The following is a 23,951-nucleotide window of genomic DNA, read 5'->3' as shown; positions in this document are numbered from 1 at the left end:
GTGCACAGAGAGCGGCAGCGGCGCGGGAGCCCCAGTGCACAGAGAGAGAGAGCAGCGCGGGAGCCCCAGTGCACAGAGAGCGGCAGCGCGGGAGCCCCAGTGCACAGAGAGAGCGACAGCGCGGCAGCCCCAGTGCACAGAGAGAGCGGCAGCGCTGCACGCCCCCGCAGATACGAGCACACAGGTGAGAAACCACCGGAGGTCCCCACGTGACAGGCACAGCGCACGCCCTTCACTCGAGACGCCTATGTTACGTCATGATATCACGGGACCGGATCCAGGAAGTGATCGGGCTCAGTGCGGCGGCTCCGCAGCTCAGTGTTGCGCTTGTAGTCACTGCTCCGACCTCGTGACGTCACAGCTGCTCGGCCTCAAGCCGGAGAAGCAACCAAAGGATCAGCCGGTGTGCAGCTGCAACCCCCCCGGGCATGGAGCAGTGACCGCCCACTAGTGACTGGCTCTGGGGCATCCCCACCACCTGCACGGGGACATGGGAGATGAATGAGCGCAGCTGGCAGGTAGGATGAGTGTGGAGTCTCGTCAGTGAGGGCATGGTGCAGGGCAGTTCTGGCACAGGACAGTATGGCTGTCATATAGGTGTATACAGAGCATGAGGGCAGGGAAGCTACGGGCCCAGCTGCCAAAAAGTGACAAGGCAGGGGCTCCCTCCACCCCTAGTGGTATGTCCCACCTGTATACAGGTATGTGCCCTCACAGTGCGTCACACATAGCGTACATCACCCATGTACATAACTGTACAGATGTGCTCTCTGTGTGTCATGTACCGTACACCGCACGTGTGCAGTCGCATCTACCGTACACCGCACGTGTGCAGTCGCATCTACCGTACACCGCACGTGTGCAGTCAAATCTACCGTGCACCGCACGTGTGCAGTCGCATCTACCGTACACCGCACGTGTGCAGTCGCATCTACCGTACACCGCACGTGTGCAGTCGCATCTACCGTACACCGCACGTGTGCAGTCGCATCTACCGTACACCGCACGTGTGCAGTCGCATCTACCGTACACCGCACGTGTGCAGTCGCATCTACCGTACACCGCACGTGTGCAGTCGCATCTACCGTACACCGCACGTGTGCAGTCGCATCTACCGTACACCGCACGTGTGCAGTCGCATCTACCGTACACCGCACGTGTATAATTTTACACTCGGTGTCACACATACCTTATACCACACATGTATACCTGCACACACACCTATGCCACATACATATTGGTCACGCCCGTATGTGTACCTGCACCCTCACATATAGCAGGTGTATTTCTGCAGGCACATACATGTTGTTATATATGATGCGTGCACTCACGGGGGCCCTCACAGTCAGGGCTGTGGAGTCGGTAAGCTAAACCTCTGACCCCACAGCACAACTGATCAGTCACAGCCCGTGCATGGAGATCCCAACACCCAGGCTCTCCATACATGTGCTGTGACTGCGACACATGCAGCTGCGGTGCTGATCAGCCGGGGCCCTCCATGTATCTGGGTTCCCGTTGTAGCTTGCCGAACAAGAGGAAACCCAAACCAATTCGCTCATCTCCATTTAGGCGTTGGTCTATCTTGCACCAACTCCACAGCCCTGGTTACCAGTCTGCCACAATTCCTCGTCGTGTTTCTATCTGTACATCCTGCAAACAGCTAGTATTGCAGCAATACAGCGGGCAACCTATGTTCTCACAAATCCGATAAACATTGGAGCAGAAGGCAGAGATACTTCTATTTATTCCAAACAATAAGTAAAAGTCTAGTTGGTAGGATGGCACTGGCCTGAAAACCCACTGTAGCACTTTGGCAGTGCCCCCCTAGTGACCTCACATGGTAGGCTGGATTGGTGCTGAGATCAGATCACTTAGCCTCATGGATCCTAGTATCAGACTGCAGCATTATTAATCAGATTTTATATATAAATATTGGTAGGAAGCTTCTTTAATTTTTAATGTCTGTCTTGTAAAGTCCAATACAAAACAATGCAGTTATTCCTCTTTTGTGACTGTAGCTATAGTAATTCTTGTTCTTTAGCTTCTGGCTCACATGAGAGTGAGGCTACAGTCAGACGGCTGTGTATTCTATCATTCGAGAGTCTGGCCAATAATGCAAATGACAATGATTATGTGTGATGCAATTCTTTCGGATGCGATAATATGAGGAGAAGATGGAGAGCAAAATTTCTCCATTGTGAGTCTGCGGAAATCGGACTGCACTCAGATGTCGTCAAAGTGCAGTCCAGTGTTTTCCATGCACCCATAGACTTGAAAAAAGGGAAATCACAGAATGCAGTAATTTTTTTTTCTTTTTCACTGACAGATTCCGTTGGAGAGAGAGAGAATTTTTCAGCTGCCAGAACAGAGTTTAGGGTTACATTTTCAGCTGAGTGAAGTCTTTCGGGCATGCGCAGTGAGAAGTTCGGATCCTGCCGCCCAAAAAAGCGTTACATGCTCCGTTCGGGCATGTCGGCGGACGTCAAAATTTTGGCGGATCCGCAAAAAAACGGATCCATCGGATGGCCATCTGTCAAGATCCGCCGCTAATTCAACTCAATGGGGAAAAAAAACGGATCCGCCAAGGAAAATGGCGGATCCGTTTTTTTTTTTTTTTTTTTTGCAAAACGGAGGATTTTGACTGATGGACACACACGGATGTGTGAAACAGGCCTAACACGTTTCCCCCTCTTTTATATGCATCTCTGGTGCAGATGTCCGTCATCAGGATTATTTTTCTCTCTAGTGCACCCAAAAGGCTGCATGTCTGTTTTTACATGAGGTTTGTATTTTTTTTTTTTCTTCAGGCTCGACATAGAAGCTTGTAGGGAAAAGTGTGAGTGTAGATTAAATCGTATCCATTTTATTGGAACTGTTAAAATGCAGCACAATTTTCTACGCAAAAAAAAAAATCAGTGGAAAATGCAGCATTGTGTGGACATGGCCTTTAGAGTAAGTCAACAGCGACCGGGAAAGCTTTGTGTTACCTGAAGACTTGCAAAGGTGGAACCCACAGGGGAATACAGTAGCAGACTTTCCAAGACTTATTCACGTGCTGTAACACAAGCAGATTCTGCTGCGCTGTGGCCCCTCTGTTTAGCATGGCGGTGGTGCACTTGCAATCATTGTTTTATAAGGTATCCCAATAGAAAACAACCCATCAATGTGAGTGGCAGTGGCAGACTTTAGGCCACCTTGGCTACCAGGTTCCTAGAAATGGCCCAATGTTGGTGGCTTTCTGTCCGGTCTCAGAGCGTAGTGCACAGACCGGCTGCGGCTCTTCCAACCCCAGTTTGGCAGCTACATATATTTCTGAGGCTGTCACGCTCGGGTCGGGGGAGCCACGGCTAGGCCAGGCATTACAGGGACGTCTGTACGAGTTCTTACATTCCTCCATAGAAATACGGTGTGTAAACATTTGGGTTTGGCAAAAAAATATTTACAGAATGACACCTCCTAGTCAGCAACGTGGACTGTAACCCTTGTATCGTAGATGTGTTATGTCTGTCAGCATCGGTAACACTTCTCCTAATGTAATGGTGTGCGCTATGCTGTATGGAGAAGGATGTTTACACGGAGTTGTGTTCTCCGCCTGATTCTAGTGCGTATTCTGGGCTAAAAACACTCTCTAGGCCTCTTCTGTTTTTTGCAATAGGAAATCTGCATGGTAGACAACTTTCAGGGTGGATTTAGGCGCAGCGTAAGGCCTCATTCACATATCAGTTTTTTGATGTACGAGAAAAATGGACCAAGTTTCATTCGTGATTTTCACTGATGCCAAAAAAAAAATTGTAAACCTTCTCCAAACTGGCACACTGAAAAACAAACTACACACAGTTGGTATTCGAATGCTGTCCAATTTTATTTTTTTTCATTTATTTTTTTTCATAGACTTGCATTGCTGATTTTGAGCCGACACTCTGATCAATATCAGACATGTCACCGTGATTTTACATGGACCATTCAGTCCACTAAAAAAAAAAAAATGTCCCGCATGACCAAATTAAATTGATTTGAAGTGTGGATTTTGAATTTTTCAGCAGGTCAGTTCTTTACAAAGCTTTAGGGTTAGTCTAGTACAAATCCTCCAAACATTCTGTATTGTGACAGTCACAGACTTGGTGCTATTTTTTGTGTTTTCAGTGCAGTTTGTTCTTCGTAGGCATTTAGGGCTACTTCACACATCTTTGCAAACCTAGCCCTGAGCGTAACTGCCTCATAGGCATATCTAAAGTTGCCAGTTTTGAGTTGGAAGACATGCGTATGGACGTCTGAAGCAACCTCTTCCTCGAAGGCCGGTTTCACGCGTCGGTGCGTCCGGTACGTGTGGTGAGTCACTTACACACGTAGACCCATTCAAGTGAATGGGTCTGTGCACATGTCAATGTGTTTCCATGGACCATGTGTCCTTGTGACCCACACGTAGACATTTCCGTCAGTGTTTTCCCGGCAGCACGGGCCGCAAAACGCCCTGCACACAGATGACAAACTGGGTTATGTCATCCGTGTGACACGTGCCGTTGCCTGAAAAGCAGCGGTACAGTAAGCGCTGTTCCCCTGCGCCGGGTTCTGAAGACTGCTCTCATCATTATCCCCTGCTCTACCGACGATCAGCACGCGCAGGAGAGAATTATGAGAGTTGTATTCAAGTGATAACAATGGGAGCAGGCAGTAGCTGAGGGGACTATTACTCCCATTAGCCTACACTTGCTGCTGCTAATAACAGTGAGAGGAGGAGCAGCTGATAGGAGTATTCATCACCCGCTGCCTGCCCTATAAATAAATAACTTAAAAATCCGGCATGGGTTCCCCTGTATTTTCTATAACGAGCCAGGCAAAACTGACAGCTGGGAGCTGCAACCCTCGGTTGTCAGCATTAGCAAGGCTGTTTATCAAGAATAAAAAAAACTGTGGAAAACCCTCTTATTTCAATAAATCATTTAAAATTATGGCATAGGGTCCCCCTTATTTTTGACAACCAGCCTTGCTAAAGCAGACAGCCGGTTGGCTGGTATTCTCAGGCTGGTAAGGGACCATGGATATTGCCCCCCAGCCCAGAAAAGGCACATCTATTGTATGCGCCAATTCTGACGCTTTGCCCAGTTCTTCCCTTTTGCCCTGTAGTGGTGGCATGTGGAGTAATATTCATAGGGTTGATGTCACCTTTGTATTGTCAAGTAACATCAAGCCCACAGCTTATAATGGAGAGGCATCTATAAGACACCTATCCATTACTAATCCTATAGTTATATGGTAAATACAGACATAGCAAGAATAAAGTCCTTTATTTGAAATAAAACAAGATACACATTTCCATTTTAATTTAAAAATAACAAACACAATTATACTCACCAAATGCCCATTCCGTTGAATCCCTCGTCTCCTGTAACAAAACAAAATTAAAAAACAATATCCCTCACCTGTCAGTTGTTCTGTCTCACGCTGTGATCCATGTCTGGGGGATAAATAGTTTTCAACTTGGATGGTGCCAAGATGCGACCGTCCAGGCTGAGAACCACTGGTGAATGAGCTGCTGCGAGCGCAGCATCATTGGCCAGCGATGACATCATCGTGGTTACAGGGCTGAACTGTGCTGACTTCAGCACCGTGGGAAAAAGTAAATGATGAGGTCACCGCAGTTCACAGCAGATCATATATCAGGATGTGAGGACCTCATCCTCACAGTCCTCAACACTTAGGGTATGTGCATACGTTGCGGATTTTCCGCAGATCCGCAAGTGTGTGACCAACCAATGTAATTCAATAGGAAAAAAAAAAAAGCTGTGCACATGCAGCGGAAAATTCCGCACGGAATCCGCAGCGGTTTATTTTCCGCAGCATGTCAACTCTTTTTGCGGATCCGCATGCATTTTTGCACCCATTCCATTAATGAATCCACAGGGCTAAAAACGCATGCCAATATGCAAACAATCCGCGCATAAAAATCACAGATTTTTACCCGTGTTTTCTGCCAAGAGATGCAGATTCCGTGCAGAAAATTCTGCAGGCAAATCTGCAATGTGTGCACATACTCTTAATGTTTTCAGGCTGTCCTTAGTATTGCACAGGTGGGCATACCTGTGTTCGTGTCTGATGCCTTAATAAGAATTCCAACACCTGTTGAATACTAAGGAAATCCTGAAAACACTACATGCTGGGGTCGTGAGGACTGGAGTTTTGGGAAACTGCTTCTAGGCTAGGGTCACAGATATACAGTCATATGTAAAAGTTTGGGCACCCCTATTAATGTTAACCTTTTTTCTTTATAACAATTTTGGTTTTTGCAACAGCTATTTCAGTTTCATATATCTAATAACTGATGGACTCAGTTATATTTCTGGATTCAAATGAGGTTTATTGTACTAACAGAAAATGTGCAATCTGCATTTAAACAAAATTTGACCGGTGCAAAAGTATGGGCACCCTTATCATTTTCTTGATTTGAACACTCCTAACTACTTTTTACTGACTTCCTGAAGCACTAAATTGGTTTTGTAACCTCATTGCGCTTTGAACTTCATAGCCAGGTGTATCAAATCATGAGAAAAGGTATTTAAGGTGGCTACTTGCAAGTAGTTCTCCTATTTGATTCTCCTATGAAGAGTGTCATCATGGGCTCCTCAAAACAACTCTCAAATGATCTGAAAAGAAAGATTATTCAACATAGCTTTTCAGGGGAAGGATACAAAAAGTTGTCTCAGAGATTTAACTGTGAGGAACATAGTAAGGAAATGGAAGAACACAGGTACAGTTCTTGTTAAGCCCAGAAGTGGCAGGCCAAGAAAAATATCAGAAAGGCAGAGAAGAATGGTGAGAACAGTCAAGGACAATCCACAGACCACCTCCAAAGACCTGCAGCATCATCTTGCTGCAGATGGTGTCACTGTGCATCGGTCAACAATACAGTGCACTTTGCACAAGGAGAAGCTGTATGGGAGAGTGATGCGAAAGAAGCCGTTTCTGCAAGCACGCCACAAACAGAGTCGCCTGAGGTATGCAAAAGCACATTTGGACAAACCAGTTACATTTTGGAAGAAGGTCCTGTGGACTGATGAAACAAAGATTGAGTTGTTTGGTCATACAAAAAGGCGTTATGCATGGAGGCTAAAATACACAGCATTCCCAGAAAAACACTTGCTATCCACAGTAAAATTTGGTGGAGGTTCCATCATGCTTTGGGGCTGTGTGGCCAATGCCGGCACCGGGAATCTTGTTAAAGTTGAGGGTCGCATGGATTCAACTCAGTATCAGCAGATTCTTGACAATAATGTGCAAGAATCAGAGACGAAGTTGAAGTTACGCAGGGGATGGATAATTCAGCAAGACAATGATCCAAAACACCTCTCCAAATATACTCAGGCATTCATGCAGAGGAACAATTACAATGTTCTGGAATGGCCATCCCAGTCCCCTGACCTGAATATCATTGAACATCTGTGGTATGATTTGAAGCGGGCTGTCCATGCTCGGCGACCATCAAACTTAACTGAACTGGAATTGTTTTGTAAACAGGAATGGTCACAAATACCTTCATCCAGGATCCAGGAACTCATTAATAGCTACAGGAAGCGACTAGAGGCTGTTATTTTTGCAAAAGGAGGATCTACGAAATATTAATGTCACTTTTATGTTGTTGTGCCCATACTTTTGCACCGGTCAAATTTTATTAAAATGCAGATTGCCCATTTTCTGTTAGTACAATAAACCTCATTTGAATCCAGAAATATAACGGAGTCCATCAGTTATTAGATATATGAAACTGAAATAGCTGTTGCAAAAACCAAAATTGTTATAAAGAAAAAAGGTTAACATTAATAGGGGTGCCCAAACTTTAACATATGACTGTATTCTCTCATCCAAGAGAGTTGGGTTGATATCTCCTTCTTCCTAGAGCTGTAACGCCTTTATTTTCCGGTCCACGTAGACACATGAGGGCTTGTTATTGTGGGACAAATTGTAATTTTGAATGACGCTATTCATTTTACCACATAGTTGTACTGGAAAACGGGGCAAAAATTCCAAGTGGGGAGAAATTGTGAAAATAAAAAAACGCAATTCCCACATTTATGTTCGGGAATTGTTTTTACTGTGTACATTTTGTGGTAAAAATAACATTGCAATATGGTTCTGTTTCTCAGAGTGCTTATGACAATTCCCAACATATCCAGTTCATTTTAGTGGTGGGAAAAAAAAAAAAAATGATTTGTGTCGCCATTTATGCCACTCACCGTAACGCTTTCATTTTTCAGTCGCTCATTTTTTGTGGGGTGACACATTTTTATTGATGCCATTTTGGGATGGATATGATGTTTTGATCGCTTGTTACTGAAATTTTGTGCAACTAAAAAAAAGTGCTTTTGGCATTCTAGAGTGGTTTTCGTGTATGTTTGTTGATCGGGTTAATTTTTATCAGATTTTTCTGAATGTGGCGATACCACGTGTGGTTTTTTTTTTTTTTTTTTTTTTTTTTTTTACATGTTTATATTTTGTTGGGGAAAAGGGGTGTGATTTGAATTTTTTTTTTTTTTTTGTGAAATTTGTTTTTTTTTACTTTTCACTGTTCTTAATAGTCCCATTGGGTGCCTTGAATCTGCGAAAATTTGAATGCTTGTTCTGAATACAGCAATGCCACTGGGCTGTGGAGTCGGTAAGCCAAACCTCTGACTCCTGATATGGCAGCCATGTTGCTGTTTTTGGACAGGTCCCCCTGTAGTCAGGTGCCTAGTGTACCTACGTTTTCTGGGATATTACCTACAGGGTTGTGGAATCGGTACGCAAAACCTCCGACTCCGACCCCACAGCACTGGTCACTGCTGAGCATGTACGGAAAGTGCAGCACAGATTCATTTCTATTCCTTCGGTCAGGAATAGAACAGATATTTATAGGACATTTTATAACTTTCCTAAATTCTTTGAAAACATTTACAGCACATTCTGCATTGTACTACTGTGCCCAGTGTATTATATATTTTAGGAGTCAGTCCGTCTTATACTGATTCCAACTCCATATCTCTGTATATAGCAGAAATCACGGTCCACTTTGAAGCCCGACCACAGGCTTGGTTTCAAAGGAAAGATACACATTGAATAACGTGTTTCCATGCCGTTGTGTGTTTAAATGCCACTGTCAGAGATTGTGAGCGTCATTTAACAGGTTAACAATCGCAGTTGGAGCAGTGTGGGCGTGTTAGAGGCAGAAGCTGGCTGTAACACACAGCCATCTCCTGCTGAGTTTGAGGCAGGCTCATCCCGTGAGCCTGCTTCGAACTTGCGTTGTACATGTTCGGTGAATGTTGTGAAGGGGTTATTATCATGCTTATATAGCGCCACCATAATCCATATAGACCTCTTCATCACTGTCCCCATTGGGGCTCACAATATAAATTCCCTATCAGTAGATCTTTGGCATATTGGATGAAACCCATGCAAACACAGGGAGAACAGACAAACTCCTTGTAGATGTTGTCCTTATTGGGATTTGAACCAAGGACCCCAGCAGTACAAAATGTGATCATACTGAGATCTGATCAAATCGGATGAGAAGATGGAGAAAAAATAAAAATGTCTTCATTCAGTCAATCCATGGAAATCGGACTGTACTCATGTCATCCGAGTGCAGTCCAATGTATTCTATGGCCTTGCATGATCGAGTATGGTCCGAATATGAGATCCAATGTGGGCATGTTGCTTCTCCCCCCCCACCCCTCAGATTAGTTGTGTCCGAGGGCGAAAAAAAAATTGCATGAGCCCTAAGGGAACATGCAGAAATTAATGGACACTTTTACCATAGATCTTAGTGCTGTAAGTTTGCAAACACAATTTTAGTCAAGCAAAAAACTACGCTAAATATATGCGCTCAGAGTAATTTTTTACAAAAAATTTAATTATGCTATATTAAATACAATTGAGCCATTAAAACATAACAATGGGACCCCTCTTACTATAAAAGATGGCAATTAAATACAAAACTTTAAGGCAGTGAGTATGCCAACACTATTGAGAGGGCACAAATGTCATATATATTAGCGGAAGCATAAGCACATCAGCCAACTGTCTAATACGACCATTCCATTAACTGACATTAATAAGTTCTTAAAGGGGTGGTCCAGTGACACATAGTTTAGGTGATAACTTTCTTATTGGGCAGTGTCCCACCACTGAAACCCGCATTAGAAAAATTGAGGTATTTTTATTCCTGGAGGTAAACTTTTATCCCTCTTACAAATTGTATCGGCATTGTGCATGCCTGACCGCTGCTCCATTAATTTTCTATGGGGCTGCTGGAAAAAAGCTGAGCGCAGCCCTATAGAGAACTAATAGAACAGCAGTAGAGCATGTTCACTGCCGTGTCAATACACAGTGCCTTGCGAAAGTATTCGGCCCCCTTGAACTTTTCAACCTTTTTCCACATATTATGCTTCAAACGTAAAGATAACAAATGTAAATTTTTGGTGCAGAATCAACAACAAGTGGGACACAATTGTGAAGTTGAACGAAATTTATTGGTTATTTTAAATTTTTGTGGAAATTCAAAAACTGAAAAGTGGGGCGTGCAATATTATTCGGCCCCTTTACTTTCAGTGCAGCAAACTCACTCCAGAAGTTCATTGTGGATCTCTGAATGATCCAATGTTGTTCTAAATGGCTAATGATGATACATATAATCCACCTGTTTGTAATCAAATCTCCGTATAAGGCAGAGTTCACACGTGGCGTTTTTTTCGCGTTTCCGTGGCTGTTTTAACCGCGCGGCAAAATAAGCATCCCATGCAATCCTATGGGATTCCGCAATGCTGTGTTAATGCTGCAGAATCGCTTTGCGGTAAAAAACGCAGCATGCTCATTAATTTTGCGGTATCGCGGCAATCCTGCACCCATAGGAATGCATTGTTCGGCTTACTTCCCGCATGTGGCTGTGCACACCATGCAAAAAGTAAGCACAACAATTGCGGATGGTACCCACGGTCCGGAGGAGAGGAGACTGTCCTCCGGGCTTTGGGTACCATATCCCTGTAAAAAAATAGAATTTAAAATAAAAAATATTGTTGTTCTCGCCTTCCGACGTCCCGCGCAGTCTTCCCGCCTCTCTCCACGCTCCCAGTAAGCCTTTGCGAAAATGCCCGCGATGACGTCCGTTCTTGCGGGATCGCGAAGTCTCGTGGTCATTCGCGCGGCGTCATCGCGAATGACTGCGAGACCGTACGTCATCGCGGGCATTTTCGCAAAGGATTACTGGGAACGGGAGCGTGGAGAGAGGCGGGAAGGCTGTGTGGGACGTCGGAAGGTAAGAATAGCACCATTTTTAATTTTTTTTATTATTTTTTTACATTTTATCTTTTACTACTGATGCTGCATAGGTGGCCTCAGTAGTAAAAAGTTGGTCACACTTGTCAAACACTATGTTTGACTAGTGTGACCAACCTGTCAATCAGTTCTCCAAGCGATGCTACAGATCGCTTGGAAAGCGCTAGCATTTTGCAAGCTAATTACACTTGCAAAATGCTAGTTTTTCTGCGGGAAAGTCGCGGGAGTTTAAAATGCGATTTTCCCGCGGAATGGAATTCCAGAACTCTCGTGGTAATTTCTGCGAGAGTTCCGCTACGTGTGAACTTAGCCTAAATACACCTGCTCTGTGATAGTCTCAGGGTTCTGTTTGAAGCACAGAGAGCATCATGAAGACCAAGGAACACAAAAGGCAGGTCTTGTGATACTGTTGTGGAGAAGTTTAAAGCCGGATTTGGATACAAAATGATTTCCAAAACTTTAAACATCCCAAGGAGCACTGTGCAAGCAATCATATTGAAATGGAAGGAGTATCATACCACTGCAAATCTACCAAGACCTGGCGACCCTCTAAACTTTCATCTCAAACAAGGAGAAGACTGATCAGAGATGCAGCCAAGAGGCCCATGATCACTCTGGATGAACTGCAGAGATCTACAGCTGAGGTGGGACAGTCTGTCCATAGGACAACAATCAGTTGTACACTGCAAAAATCTGGCCTTTATGGAAGAGTGGCAAGAAGAAAGCCATTTCTCAAAGATATCCATAAAAAGTGTTGTTTCAAGTTTGGAACAAGCCACCTGGGAGACACACCAAACGTGCAAGAAGGTGCTCTGTTCAGATGTAACCAAAATAAAACTTTTTGGCGATAATGCTAAATGATATGTTTGGCGTAAAGGCAACACAGCTCATCACCCTGAACACACCATCCCCACTGTCAAACATGGTGGTGGCAGCATCATGGTTTGGGGCTGCTTTTCTTCAGCAGGGACAGGGAAGATGGTTAAAATTGATGGGAAGATGGATGGAGCCAAACACAGGACCATTCTTGAAGAAAACGTGTTGGAGTCTGCAAAAGACCTGAGACTGGGATGGAGATTTGTCTTCCAACAAGACAATGATCCCAAACATAAAGGAAAATCTACAATGGAATGGTTCACAAATAAACATATCCAGGTGTTAGAATGGCCAAGTCAAAGTCCAGACCTGAGTCCAATCGAGAATCTGTGGAAAGAGCTGAAAACTGCTGTACACAAGCGATCTCCATCAAACCTCACTGAGCTCGAGCTGTTTGCCAAGGAAGAACAGGCAAGAATTTCAGTTTCTTGATGTACAAAACTGATAGACATACCCCAAGCGACTTGCAGCTGTAATCGCAGCAAAAGGTTGCGCAACAAAGTATTAAGTTAAAGGGGCCGAATAATATTGCACGCCCCACTATTCAGTTTTTGTATTTCCACAAAAATTTAAAATAACCAATAAATTTCAATCAACTTCACAATTGTGTCCCAGTTGTTGATTCTTCACCAAAAATGTACATTTGGTATCTTTATGTTTGAAGCATGATATGTGGGAAAAGGTTGAAAAGTTGCAGGGGGCCGAATACTTTTGCAAGGCACTGTATAACTGGGATAAGAGTTATAAGGGGTGCAAGTCTCAACCGTCGGAGCCACACTTATTTTTGCCAGACAACACCTTTTCTCCTTTAAGCATTTCTAGTATTTCTTTTTGTCATTTATGAATGGTCACCCTATTTGATGCTCTCTATTTGCCTCACAAGGAAAGCAGAATATTGTTCCTCCTGTATCCCAATTGCTGCAGTGGCATGAGGAGAATATTAGGAAGTCTATATCGTGCCACAACAGTGTAGAAAAAGAAGGGGAGTTGAGGTTTCTGGTGACCACAGCGTCCCACACGTCACTGACGTGGCCATCTTGGGTGCAGCAAGACCAGAATGCCGGGTGGTACAGGTGTGCCCTGCTAGAGTTATTTAGAATAGGACTCGTGCAAGATGTTGACGCGAAGTCAGTAGTTGTCTCCACTTCTGGTCTCAGACTGGGAAAGAGGTGCTGGGCAAGCAATACAAGAATCTGCGTTTCTGAGAAGCTGTAGAGCCCCTTCTTCTCTTTCTGAGCACTGTGGGTATGGCCTTGCTTTCCTGCATTAGCAAGGTGTTTTTAAGGCTCATTCAGACAAGCGTGTTATTGATCTGTATCGCAGAACACGTTGTATACGGACAGTGCACTGAGGCTGTGTGCACACGCTGCGGATTTTGCTGCGGTTCTGCAGCGGTTTTGGCCGCTGCGGACCCGCAGCAGTTTCTGCTGCGGTGTACAGTACCATTATTCCCTATGGGAATCAAAAACCGCAATGCAGACGGTGCGGAATTTTCCGCGCGGATTATCTGCGGTTTTCAATCCGCAGAAAGAATTGACATGTTAATTCTTTCTGCGGATTCTGCTGCGGTTTGCCATCTCCTTCATTTGAGGAGATGGAAAACCGCAGGACAAAACCGCAGAGCAATCCGCAGGTAAAACCACAGGTCTTTTGACCTGCGGTTTCACCTGCGGATTTTACAAAATCCGCGCGGATGAATCCGCACCTAATCCGCAGCGTGTGCACACAGCCTGACAGTCAGTGTGATGTGCGTGTCAATGGTTTTACACGTACTCTAGATCCGTATTTTGGATCAGATTTGCTCATTTGTGCTTTTCATGGGCTAACATCGGAAACTGTACTTGGCCTTTCATTATTAAACTGTTCATGTAGTAACCGGGTGCTATTTGGATGTACAAAAACGGACATATGGATGAAACACCGTATTTTTTTTTTTTTTCGGATGGAAAACGGACAACTTTCCATATTTTGATACCTATGCCGATATAAGCAGTATCCCAGTTTTAGCACAATTCAGAATTCTATTGATAACAGGATCATGAATGAAAGTAATGAAATACCGGTTGACAGAAAGCAGACATCTTAGAAATAAAGATGAATTTTTGTGTCTCTGAAATGATTAAATAATGGATATTAAACCTTGCATTATCTTCCGCTATGAGTGCTCCGTCTGTGGATCCTCCTGGATCAGTAGTATTTGTGGAGAGGAGCAGCCCACTTCCTAGTGTTTCTATGAAGTCAGTTGATACAGATCCTCCAGGTCTGGAAGCCAAGGATCATTGCACATGGTGGTGACTTGCTTCCATAAAAGCGGAGTGACAGGCTTTGATGAATTGCTGTTATTTTGAGGAGGCATAAATGTGTGCTTCTTGGTATTTAGGGTTCTTCAGCTTCTTCTGCAGTTACCGGATGGTATTCAGAGAGCGAGGTGAATTCAGTAAGGGCCATTGTTATTTGCTGTTCTTGCATGATTTATTCCAGACATTTAAATGCTGGGGTCAGTTTCACCCAACTGTGCAAATGTAGATTTATTAGCCTGACTCATTTCTAATTATATTGCTCCCCTCAAAACCAGGTGGAGAGCCGCACAAGTTCTCCCACAAGGCTGTGTGTATGGTGCAGAATCTGTCGCCATGCAGGTTTCTGGTCCGTTGTATAGTATGTATTTCATTAGGAGTTTCTCAGTAAGAACACTTTCTATTTAACAAGTGTCCTGTCTTCCCTTTTTTTTTTTTTTATCACGATACAAAAGGCTTCTATTTAGGCATCACCCTTATAGTCTCATTTTTATTAAAGGTCATTTGCGGTCTCATAACGAGTGTATGTCAGAGGTATACACCAGGGTCATTCCATGGTAACTTACATTACAACACAGTTAGTATTAACTTACGTTACAATAAGCTTACTTCTCATCTGAAGTAATGGTATTGTAACATAAGTTACCATAAGCTTTGTAACGTAAGTTACCACATTGTGTTGTAACGTAAGTTACCAAGTTATAACACTGTATTTTGTATTTAATTTGTATTTAAAATCAAACTGTGGTGAAATTTATTGAGGATAGTTTAATGTACAATATACATTCACTCATTTTTGTGCCTGCCTTCAAAGAACAGTCTGTAGCCATTATTAACTCAGTTTTTGGCTTGTGAATGTAACGTAAGTTACCATGGAATGACCCACCAAGGCATCTCCCAATGTACAGTATGTCAGTATATAGCCGTACTGCAGCATATGTTACCCATAGCTTTTTGTGTTAAAAATATACTTGATGTCTCTGTAGGAGATAGGACATGTATTGACCTGACAACAGGTTAGAAGATGCAGATCACGCGTATACAGTGCGCCCCCCTGTTGGGGTTTGCATCGGAGACCCTGGAGTTAAGGAATCTGATGGAAATCTCTACCGAGCCATTCACTATTGTGAGGCTGTCGCAGCCCCTTTTACATGTGGCAGGCTATGCTTGTGGATTTTTAAAGTGGTTGCCCAGTGAACAAAGTCCATTTTAGTCAATAGATATTGGAATAAAAATAAGTTCCACAATTGGATGTGTTAAAAAAAAAAAAAATGTTCCTGTGTTGAGATGATCTTATAAATGTGCCCCTGCTGTGTCCTGTGTAAGTCTTTGTCTGACCGTGCAGGGACATGGTCTGATCATACCACAGCTCCTGGGCGGGGGAGGAAGCAGGAGTATACACATGACACTGCAGGGGCTGATTCTTTCTGTGAGGTAAAACATTGTTCAAAAACAGGCAGGAAATGTTTTACCTCCCCGAAAGAATCAGCTGTTGTCTCCTGTCTGTATGCTACAGTATAGTTGGTATCCTCCTCTGCCCAGGACCTGGGTCACATTCAGGCCATGTTCCTGCTTTGTCAGGGGTCAGCGCATGTCGGGTGTGCTTGGATGCTGAGCTCACTTCTCTTGGCTGCCAGAAGGTACAGTATACCATTATATCCTTACATTGATCGAATGTTTACTTCAATATTGTCCTCTGTGTTGGTACAACTATTGGACTTTGTCTTTTTTCTATGGTTTTTTGCAGTGTTGTTTTTTCCTGTACACAGCTAATGACTGATGCAGACGTCAATGTATTTCGGTTTGATCACGGACCGCAATGCACAGGACTGGTGTGGCTCTCCCGATCCAAGCTTGTCAGCCACATAGAAATATATGAAGCTGTCATGCTCTGGTTGGGATACCTGTGCCTAGTCCATGCATTGCTGTCCATGATAGAACAGAGCTCCATAGACGTGTGAACGAGCCCTTATTCTCTGTAGGTTTTGGGTCACGCCTTGAATTTTTTTTTTTTTTTTCCCCCTCAATAACTTTCATCATCCAGATGTTCTAGACATGTTATGAAAAAATGGACGCCTATAAATCATAAATGATGATTTGGAGCCAAAGGCTGCTGATGCGGAGGCCTAAAGGATTCCAAAGTGGCTTTGGCTGCCTCATAATGGTGAAAGGCTCCGTCCGCCCTCTGCTGGGGTTTCCGTTGCAATCCTTGATGTAGCTTTTACACTGGACTTAGCAAAGCATTCAAAGTAAGCGTGCTGTATATTCTGTCCTCCTGCGCCCTCTTCTAGAGGAAGATGTGCATTAAGGCTTCAGCACTCCCTGATGTGTCGGGCTCGCAACTATTAGGCCACGTGCACACATCAAGTATTTGGTCAGTTTTTTACCTCAATATTTGTAAATCTAAACTAGGAGTGGGACCTTCAGAGGAAAAGAATTAAATAGAAACACGTCACCACTTCTGTATTTTTTTTTTTTTTTTTTTTTTTTTTTTTTTAACCCACTCCTGGTTTTGGCTTAAAGATACTGAGAGAAACAACTCGCCAAATGTGCATGCGGCACATTTGCAGTTATATGCGTGTTATTTGCAGATTTTCCCCATAGACTTCAATGAGATGAGAAAAATCTGCAGGTAAAACCATGCATGCCTATCAGTAAATTTTATCAAGTATCCTAAAACAAAGCAGTCTGATTTCAGACTACACATTCCAAAAGGAAACAAAAACCGCATCAGAAAAAGAAACACAAAAAGCACAAGTAACGTAATTTAATTACTGCAGAAAATCTGCTGCATCAAATACATGCCAAATACTCACAAGTTCCCAGGATGAGTATATTCACTCTTTTTAGACTGCATATCAAAGAATCCTCAGTTGACACTGGCCTGTGGTGCAGAATTAAAACCCACTCCATTATTTATCAGCTTAGATCGTGGATTTTGACTGTGGAAATTATACTTTGCAATCCCAAATCTGCAAATTCTAACCCATGATATGTCTATGGCAAAGTTCACAGCAGCAAATATGTGCAGATGTACAAACCTTTTAAGAAGCCTACTGGAGCGCCAATGCGTTTTCTCATCAGATGACAATTGAGAGGGAGATTAGTAAAGTCTCCTAGAACCCAACGCCGACCTAAATTTGCCAGAGGAAAAACAAGTATAGCACATACTTGTATAGTGAAGCCTTTCAGATTATATGTCCCAAGCAAATTTCATGAAAACACTTCCTGGATTTTCTGCATAGTAAAACAATGGCTTGAAGGGTGTGTTAGACGTTGTATCGTAGCACTATAATCCCGTTACTCTTGGTTATCCGGATTATTTTGCCAGGCAAGGAATTCTTCTATACCAAGGGAAGGATGAGCTGAACAGTAAGACCCTTGGATTTTTGTGTGCCTATTTAGATTCTGTTTTACTTAAATGTTTGTGTCTTCTTATAATGAATAATTATATCCGTAATGTGCTTTTAAGATGTAAGACTGTGATTTGTGAAGCATTTAAGGGATTTTCAAAAGTGACATTGGGATATGTTCTAAATTAAAAAATACCGTATTTTTCGGATTTTAAAACACTCCGGATTATAAAACGCACCCCAGATTTTGAGGAGAAAAATAGGAATTTTTTTTTTTAAAAATGGTGCTTCTTATAATCCATGCGTCTTACTGCTTACCAGGGGTGGTGGCTGCTGTGAAACGGGTGCCAGGATCGCTGCTGGAGGAGTCAAGATTGGGGTGATGCTGCAGGCCGCAGACTGGGATGAGGGGGTGTTCCAATGTACGGCGCACCACTGCGGGGGTGTCACCGGTGCTGGTGTCCGGTGCTGCTGCATGTCTCCGGCGCTGCGGGGGCTCTGACGATATTTTGTGAAAGGCCAGAGCCCCCACAGTTCCATGGTTTCCAATGCGGTGGACGCTGGGAAAATGGCTGCCGTGGGCGGCGCATGCACAGATGGAGATCACGGCACCAAAATCTCAGTCATTTCTGATTTAAATCTTAGTCTCTGATCAAAGTCGCCAATGCCAGTGTATGGATCTGTGAAAAAAAAAATCAATACTTTGGATGCCATCTGTGTGTGGTCGTGTTTGTTCTGTAGGAGAAGCTTGAGAAAACTTCTCATATGCAAAAGAAATTCTGATTAAACTAATGTTAAAATTGGTTAGTTTTTCTTGCATACGAGAAAAATCACTGACTTTTGAAGTGTAATTATAGTGCTAATAATCCTTGCAGCAGCATTTTCCTCTGGAGTCACGTCTCCGCCACAATTTGCATCCGAATGGAAGCCAAGAAACCAAAGCTTCAAATTATTAATGTGCTGTTCAAGTTGACAATGAAATCATTTGTGGTAGTCATTTTTTCTGTCCACATTAAATATCTTAAAAAGAGTTCACTTGAGCAAATTATAGACATGACTGCGTTATGTGCAGCTCCATACACTTTTGCAGTTGGACCTCACTCTCACTTGCACATAAATCAGATGAGTGCAATCTGATAAAAATCTGTTTGCACTCAGACCAATGATATTCAATGAGACCATGCAGATCTATTTTTTTCTCTATTGTATTCTGATGAGGAGAAAACAATTATTTTACTACGATATCAGACAGTGTGAGGAAAAATAAATCACATGCCATATGGACCGTCAGTATGGTATCTGATTTTTTTCGGATTCATTACAATTCTGTAACATAGGACACTGTAAATGGTCCTTTAAATAATTAACGGGGTTGTCCACTACTAGGACAATCCCTTCTTGATTTTAAATGTTTAGGGCCGAAAAAATAGAAAAGCTTGTGCTTGCCTCCCATGCCAGCGCCATTCCAGCGGTGTCGGCACCAATGACAAGTGAGAAGAAATGGTCCTACTTTCCTGAATGAAGATGGATCGACTTATTTATACGCTAGTGTTAGCAAACCCTTATAAGGATTTTTGTTACTACCAGCATCAAGAAGCTCATCTATTTATCAAGCAGATTACACATATGTACTTACTGGTCTAACATTGTGGCTAAAATGAAAGAAGAAAAATGATTTACCGTAAGTTTGGACACCTTAAGGACAGTCTCGCATGTCCAGATAATTCCGGTACCGGAAAAAATGGTACCGGAGCTATCTGTGTCTGTGTGGATATGTGGTACCTCCGTGTGGCAAACCGTGTGCCGCATCAGGACCACACGGACGGCCGCCGGGGAAGAAGCACTACAGTAAGCGCTGTTCCCTGCGGCTGGTGCTGAACGCGGCAACAGCGAGCAGGAGAGAAGAATGAATGAAAACCCGACATGGGGTCCCCCTTTTTTTTTTTTTTTAACCAACCAGACGAAACTTACAGCTGGGGGGCTGCAGCCCTTAGCTGTCAGCTTCAGCAAGGTTGGTTCTCAAGAATAGAGGGGTCCCCACACTTTTTTTTTTTTTTTTTCTTTTTAAATTAAGTAAATAGTTGAAAAAAAAGACATGGGGTCCCCCCTATTTTTGACAGCCTACCTGACAGCTGAGGGCTGATATTCTCAGGCTGGTAAGGGGCCATTGATCTTGGCCCCCCCCAGCCTAAAAACAGCAGCCCCCAGCTGCTCAGAAAAGGCACATATGAAAGATGCGCCTATTCTGGAGGTTTGACCGGTTCATTCCACTGCCCGGTAGAGGTGGCAAGTGGGGTTAATGCCACCTTTCTATTGTAAGGTGATATTAAGCCTGGCTTAGTAATGGAGAGGTGTCAATAGATGCTCCTTTTCTGGGCAGCTGGGGGCTGCTGTTTGTAGGCTTGGGGGGGGGGCCAGATCAATGGCCCCTTACCAGCCTGAGAATATCAGCCCTCAGCTGTCAGGTTGATTGTCAAAAATGGGGGGGACCCCACGCCTTTTTTTTTTTTTTTTTTTTTAAATTATTTACTTAATTTAAAAAACAGCATGGAGAACCAACCTTGCTGACAGCTGAGGGCTGCAGCGCCCAGCTGTAATTTTCATCTAGTTGGCTCACAAACAAAGGCGGACCCCACGACGGGTTTTCATTCATTTTTCTCTCATGCTCACTGTTGCCGGCTGAGCAGGAAAGAATGACAGCCGAGTTCAGGAACAGCGCTTACAGTAGCACTTATTGTGTGTGGTTCCACTATTACTCCCCAGCAACAGGCCCGCTGTCTTGGGGTCATACTTGATTCCGAGCTTTCCTTTGCCCCCCACATTCGATCACTGGCTCGCTCTTGTCATCTGCACCTCAAAAACATTTCTAGAATTCGACCTTTTCTTACCTTTGACTCTGCAAAAACTCTTACTGTTTCTCTTATTCATTCTCGTCTCGACTATTGTAACTCTCTTCTAATCGGTCTCCCTCTTACCAAACTCTCCCCTCTCCAATCTGTCTTGAATGCTGCAGCCAGGATCATATTCCTCACCAATCGTTACACCGATGCCTCTACCTTGTGCCAGTCATTACACTGACTACCCATCCACTCCAGAATTCAGTATAAACTTATTACCCTCACCCACAAAGCCCTCCATGGCTCAGTACCACCCTACATCTCCTCCCTTGTTTCAGTATACCACCCTACCCGCGCCCTCCGTTCTGCTGATGACCTGAGGTTAGCATCCTCAATAGTCAGAACCTCCCACTCCCGTCTCCAAGACTTTACACGTGCCGCGCCAATTCTTTGGAATGCACTTCCCAGGTCAATACGATTAGTCCCCAATCCCCACAATTTTAAGCGTGTCCTGAAAACGCATTTATTCAGACTGGCCTACCACCTCAACACATTAACCTAATCTATCCCTGTGTGGCAGAGCCAAAAGTTTTACCATAACCAGATTTCCCGCATCTTGTTCCCACATGCTTTATGCATCCATTAGCCCTCTGTGTCCGTACTGTCACACACCTAACATTATGGCTGGTCCATACAATCAGGGCAACTGTTACCACCCACCTTTCGTGTCTACCTTTTTCCTCATAGACTGTAAGCTTGCGAGCAGGGCCCTCTTTCCTCTTGGTATTTGTTATAATCTACTGTATGTGATTATTGTTATGCTGTAATGTCTATTGTCTGTACAAATCCCATCTGAAATGTAAAGTGCTGCGGAATATGTCGGCGCTATAAAAATAAAATTTTTTATTATTATATTATTCCCCAGTTGCCATTCACGGAGGACAGTGTGAACTGTTCTTCGTGTGCACATGTTCAGCACTTTTGTAGACCGTGTGCTCCCACAAACACTGACATGACTCCGTGTTTTTCACACGGACTGTGTGTCCGTGAAAACATGCTGACATGTGCAGAGACACATTCATTTGAATGGGTCTCCGTGTGTCAGTGTCTCCGGTACTTGAGTAAACTGTGACTTCACGTACCGGAGCCACTGACCTGTGAAACCGGCCTTAGTCAGTAGTAATAGTATGGTAATTTTAAAATGGAGCATAAAAAAGCAACATGCTCACCAAAATATACACGTCCAAGTACCTCCCAAGGCTATTAATGTAAAGAGTTGCATATTAAAAGCACAGCATAAGCTCAGTGCAAATATGACACAGACCTTGCTTGTCCCTCCAAAGGGTTTATGTCCCAAAGATGACGAATACCAAAGAAACAGTAAGAAAACTAAAGAATGAATGGATAAATAGTTTCAGGAACTTTGTTATCTTGAAAGAAATTTTGCAGTAATCTCCCTCATTTTCCAGATTACTGAGCCGTAGGAATTGGTGAAGGGATCATGGTTTTTACCATTTTGTCTTTTGCTGCAGTCAGGAAAGAGGGGCTGTAAGGAGGAGCGGGGCATGTGGCTGATCCGCTGAAACACATGGAATTCTTATGTATGGTATTTCTCTTTCTAATGGTAGCATAAGGTACTGATAGACACTGAGTTCAGTGTTATGTGCCTATGGTGTAATTTTTGTGATATTTACATTTCTAGTTGCAGTATTTCTATTGTTCTGTATTGGAAGCGTCCATGGTATTCATGGGTGGAGGGCTATTCCTGCTGATTGACATTTTTCTATTCCGATGCAGAAGGGAGTACACTTTCAATCAGAGGCTGGAGAGTGGGGTGGTCCTGCAGCTAATGAATATGGAGGACTCCCTGAGTGATTCCCTACTAAAATTTAAGAAGGTTCTGGATGCCTTTCTTGAAAATTATAATATTACAGGGTATATACACTAGTTTATTCGGTCGTCCATGACAGCACCACCTGAGAGGGGATCCGCCCTCCAGGAACAGGAAATCCTACAGATACATAAGGGCGGCACCTCTCCCACGCATCAGTTGGTTTCCTGTTCCTGGAGGACAGGATTCCCTACAGATCATGCCATCATGGACGAAGGAATCCCCAGGCCGGCTATCCGACTCAGGTACAGGGGGGGTCTCCTACCTCGGGCAGTACGGGGTCCCCTGGAAGCGCCACGGTGGCCCGGGTAGGGTTCCACGTCAGTGTGCGGGGCAGGTGGGAGCGGGGGCCGGCGGATGCCCGTCTCCTGGGCCGGCGGGTAAGTATGGATCCTCCCCCCGGACACCGGTCCTTCTTGTGCGGTCTCCCTTCGTCCAGGTCAGGGGCGTGCGGCTGTGCCTCGGTGGCGTGCGGGGTCGGGCGCAGCCATGGCGCTGGTGGTCTGCGCATCCCCGCTCTTTCGCTCAGACCGGAAGTTACATGGTCGGCGGGGCCAGTGGCGCCGTGCGTCGCCGGGCATCGACAGAGCGGCAGGGGCGCGCGGGGGGCAGTACCCATGGACGTTGGAGGGAGAGGGGGGGGCGAGAATCAGCCCCTGGCCATGACACCTGTGAACCCGGATTGCCAGGTGGAAGAAAAGGGCACAGAAGCACTGCAGAGCGGCTTCAGCTCAGGTGCAAGAATGGACGAGCGGGAAGCTCCCGTGGCCCAGCTGGACCGAGAGCAGGAAGGTACCTCAGAGAGGTCCCAAACCAGCTCCCAGCAAAAGAAAAAACGAACTGGACAAATCGGCCATAGTTCCTCCAGGCCGAAGGATCCAGCTCGCCCCCCGTGATCCGGTATCTTCGCCTTCTGCTCAGGGTAAAAGACCTTCGTGAATGTGCCTTGATGTAGTGTTCCCCTTCTGTTTTCCTCCTATAGGGGAAGAAATGCGCTGACAAGGCAAAAAACAGGGAATGCGCCCTTTGCAAATGCCCCTTGCCGGATGCCTACCCTTAAGGGGGGGCGTAGTCCCAAAAAATTACCAGGCATACTTCCTTACTCTGTCCCCCCTCCTGTTGGTGGCGGGAGAACCCCCTGACTTCGCTACAAGTCTAAGGGAAATTATCAGGATGGAGGTTAAAGCCCTAAAATCCGTACCCCAGGGGGAGTCGTCTAGGAAGAGAAAGAGCAAGTTTCTCCGGTTCAGGCTCTTCAGCTGACCCTAGAGGAAATGAAGACTCCTCAGAGCCCTCCACCTCCGCATCTCTTCAGTGGAAGACGCCAGTCGTTTCTGCCTAGGACTGGAACAAGTGGACAAACTAGTCAAGGAAGTCAGGGCTACCATGGGGG

General features: G+C 44.5%; 1 protein-coding gene across 2 annotated transcripts in view; it reads left to right on the top strand.

Moving 5' to 3' along the window:
• Nucleotides 1-23,951, top strand: part of TAB3 (TGF-beta activated kinase 1 (MAP3K7) binding protein 3) — an 83,175-nt gene that overhangs the window by 6,047 nt on the left and 53,177 nt on the right. The window contains exon 1 of one of the 2 annotated variants that reach the window (XM_073550678.1): nucleotides 254-518. The exons of the other annotated variant lie outside the window; for it this stretch is intronic. The gene's annotated coding sequence lies outside the window, so the exon portion shown is untranslated. Of the gene's footprint in view, nucleotides 1-253; nucleotides 519-23,951 lie in introns of those variants that run through there. 2 annotated transcript variants of the gene reach the window in all.

The sequence above is a fragment of the Dendrobates tinctorius genome, unplaced genomic scaffold, assembly GCF_039654945.1.
Source record: "Dendrobates tinctorius isolate UK_male_01 unplaced genomic scaffold, ASM3965494v1 ptg000166l, whole genome shotgun sequence".
NCBI lineage: Eukaryota > Metazoa > Chordata > Amphibia > Anura > Dendrobatidae > Dendrobates > Dendrobates tinctorius.
The sequence above is the reverse complement of the archived record's forward strand: the minus strand, read 5'-3'. Positions and strand labels throughout refer to the sequence as shown.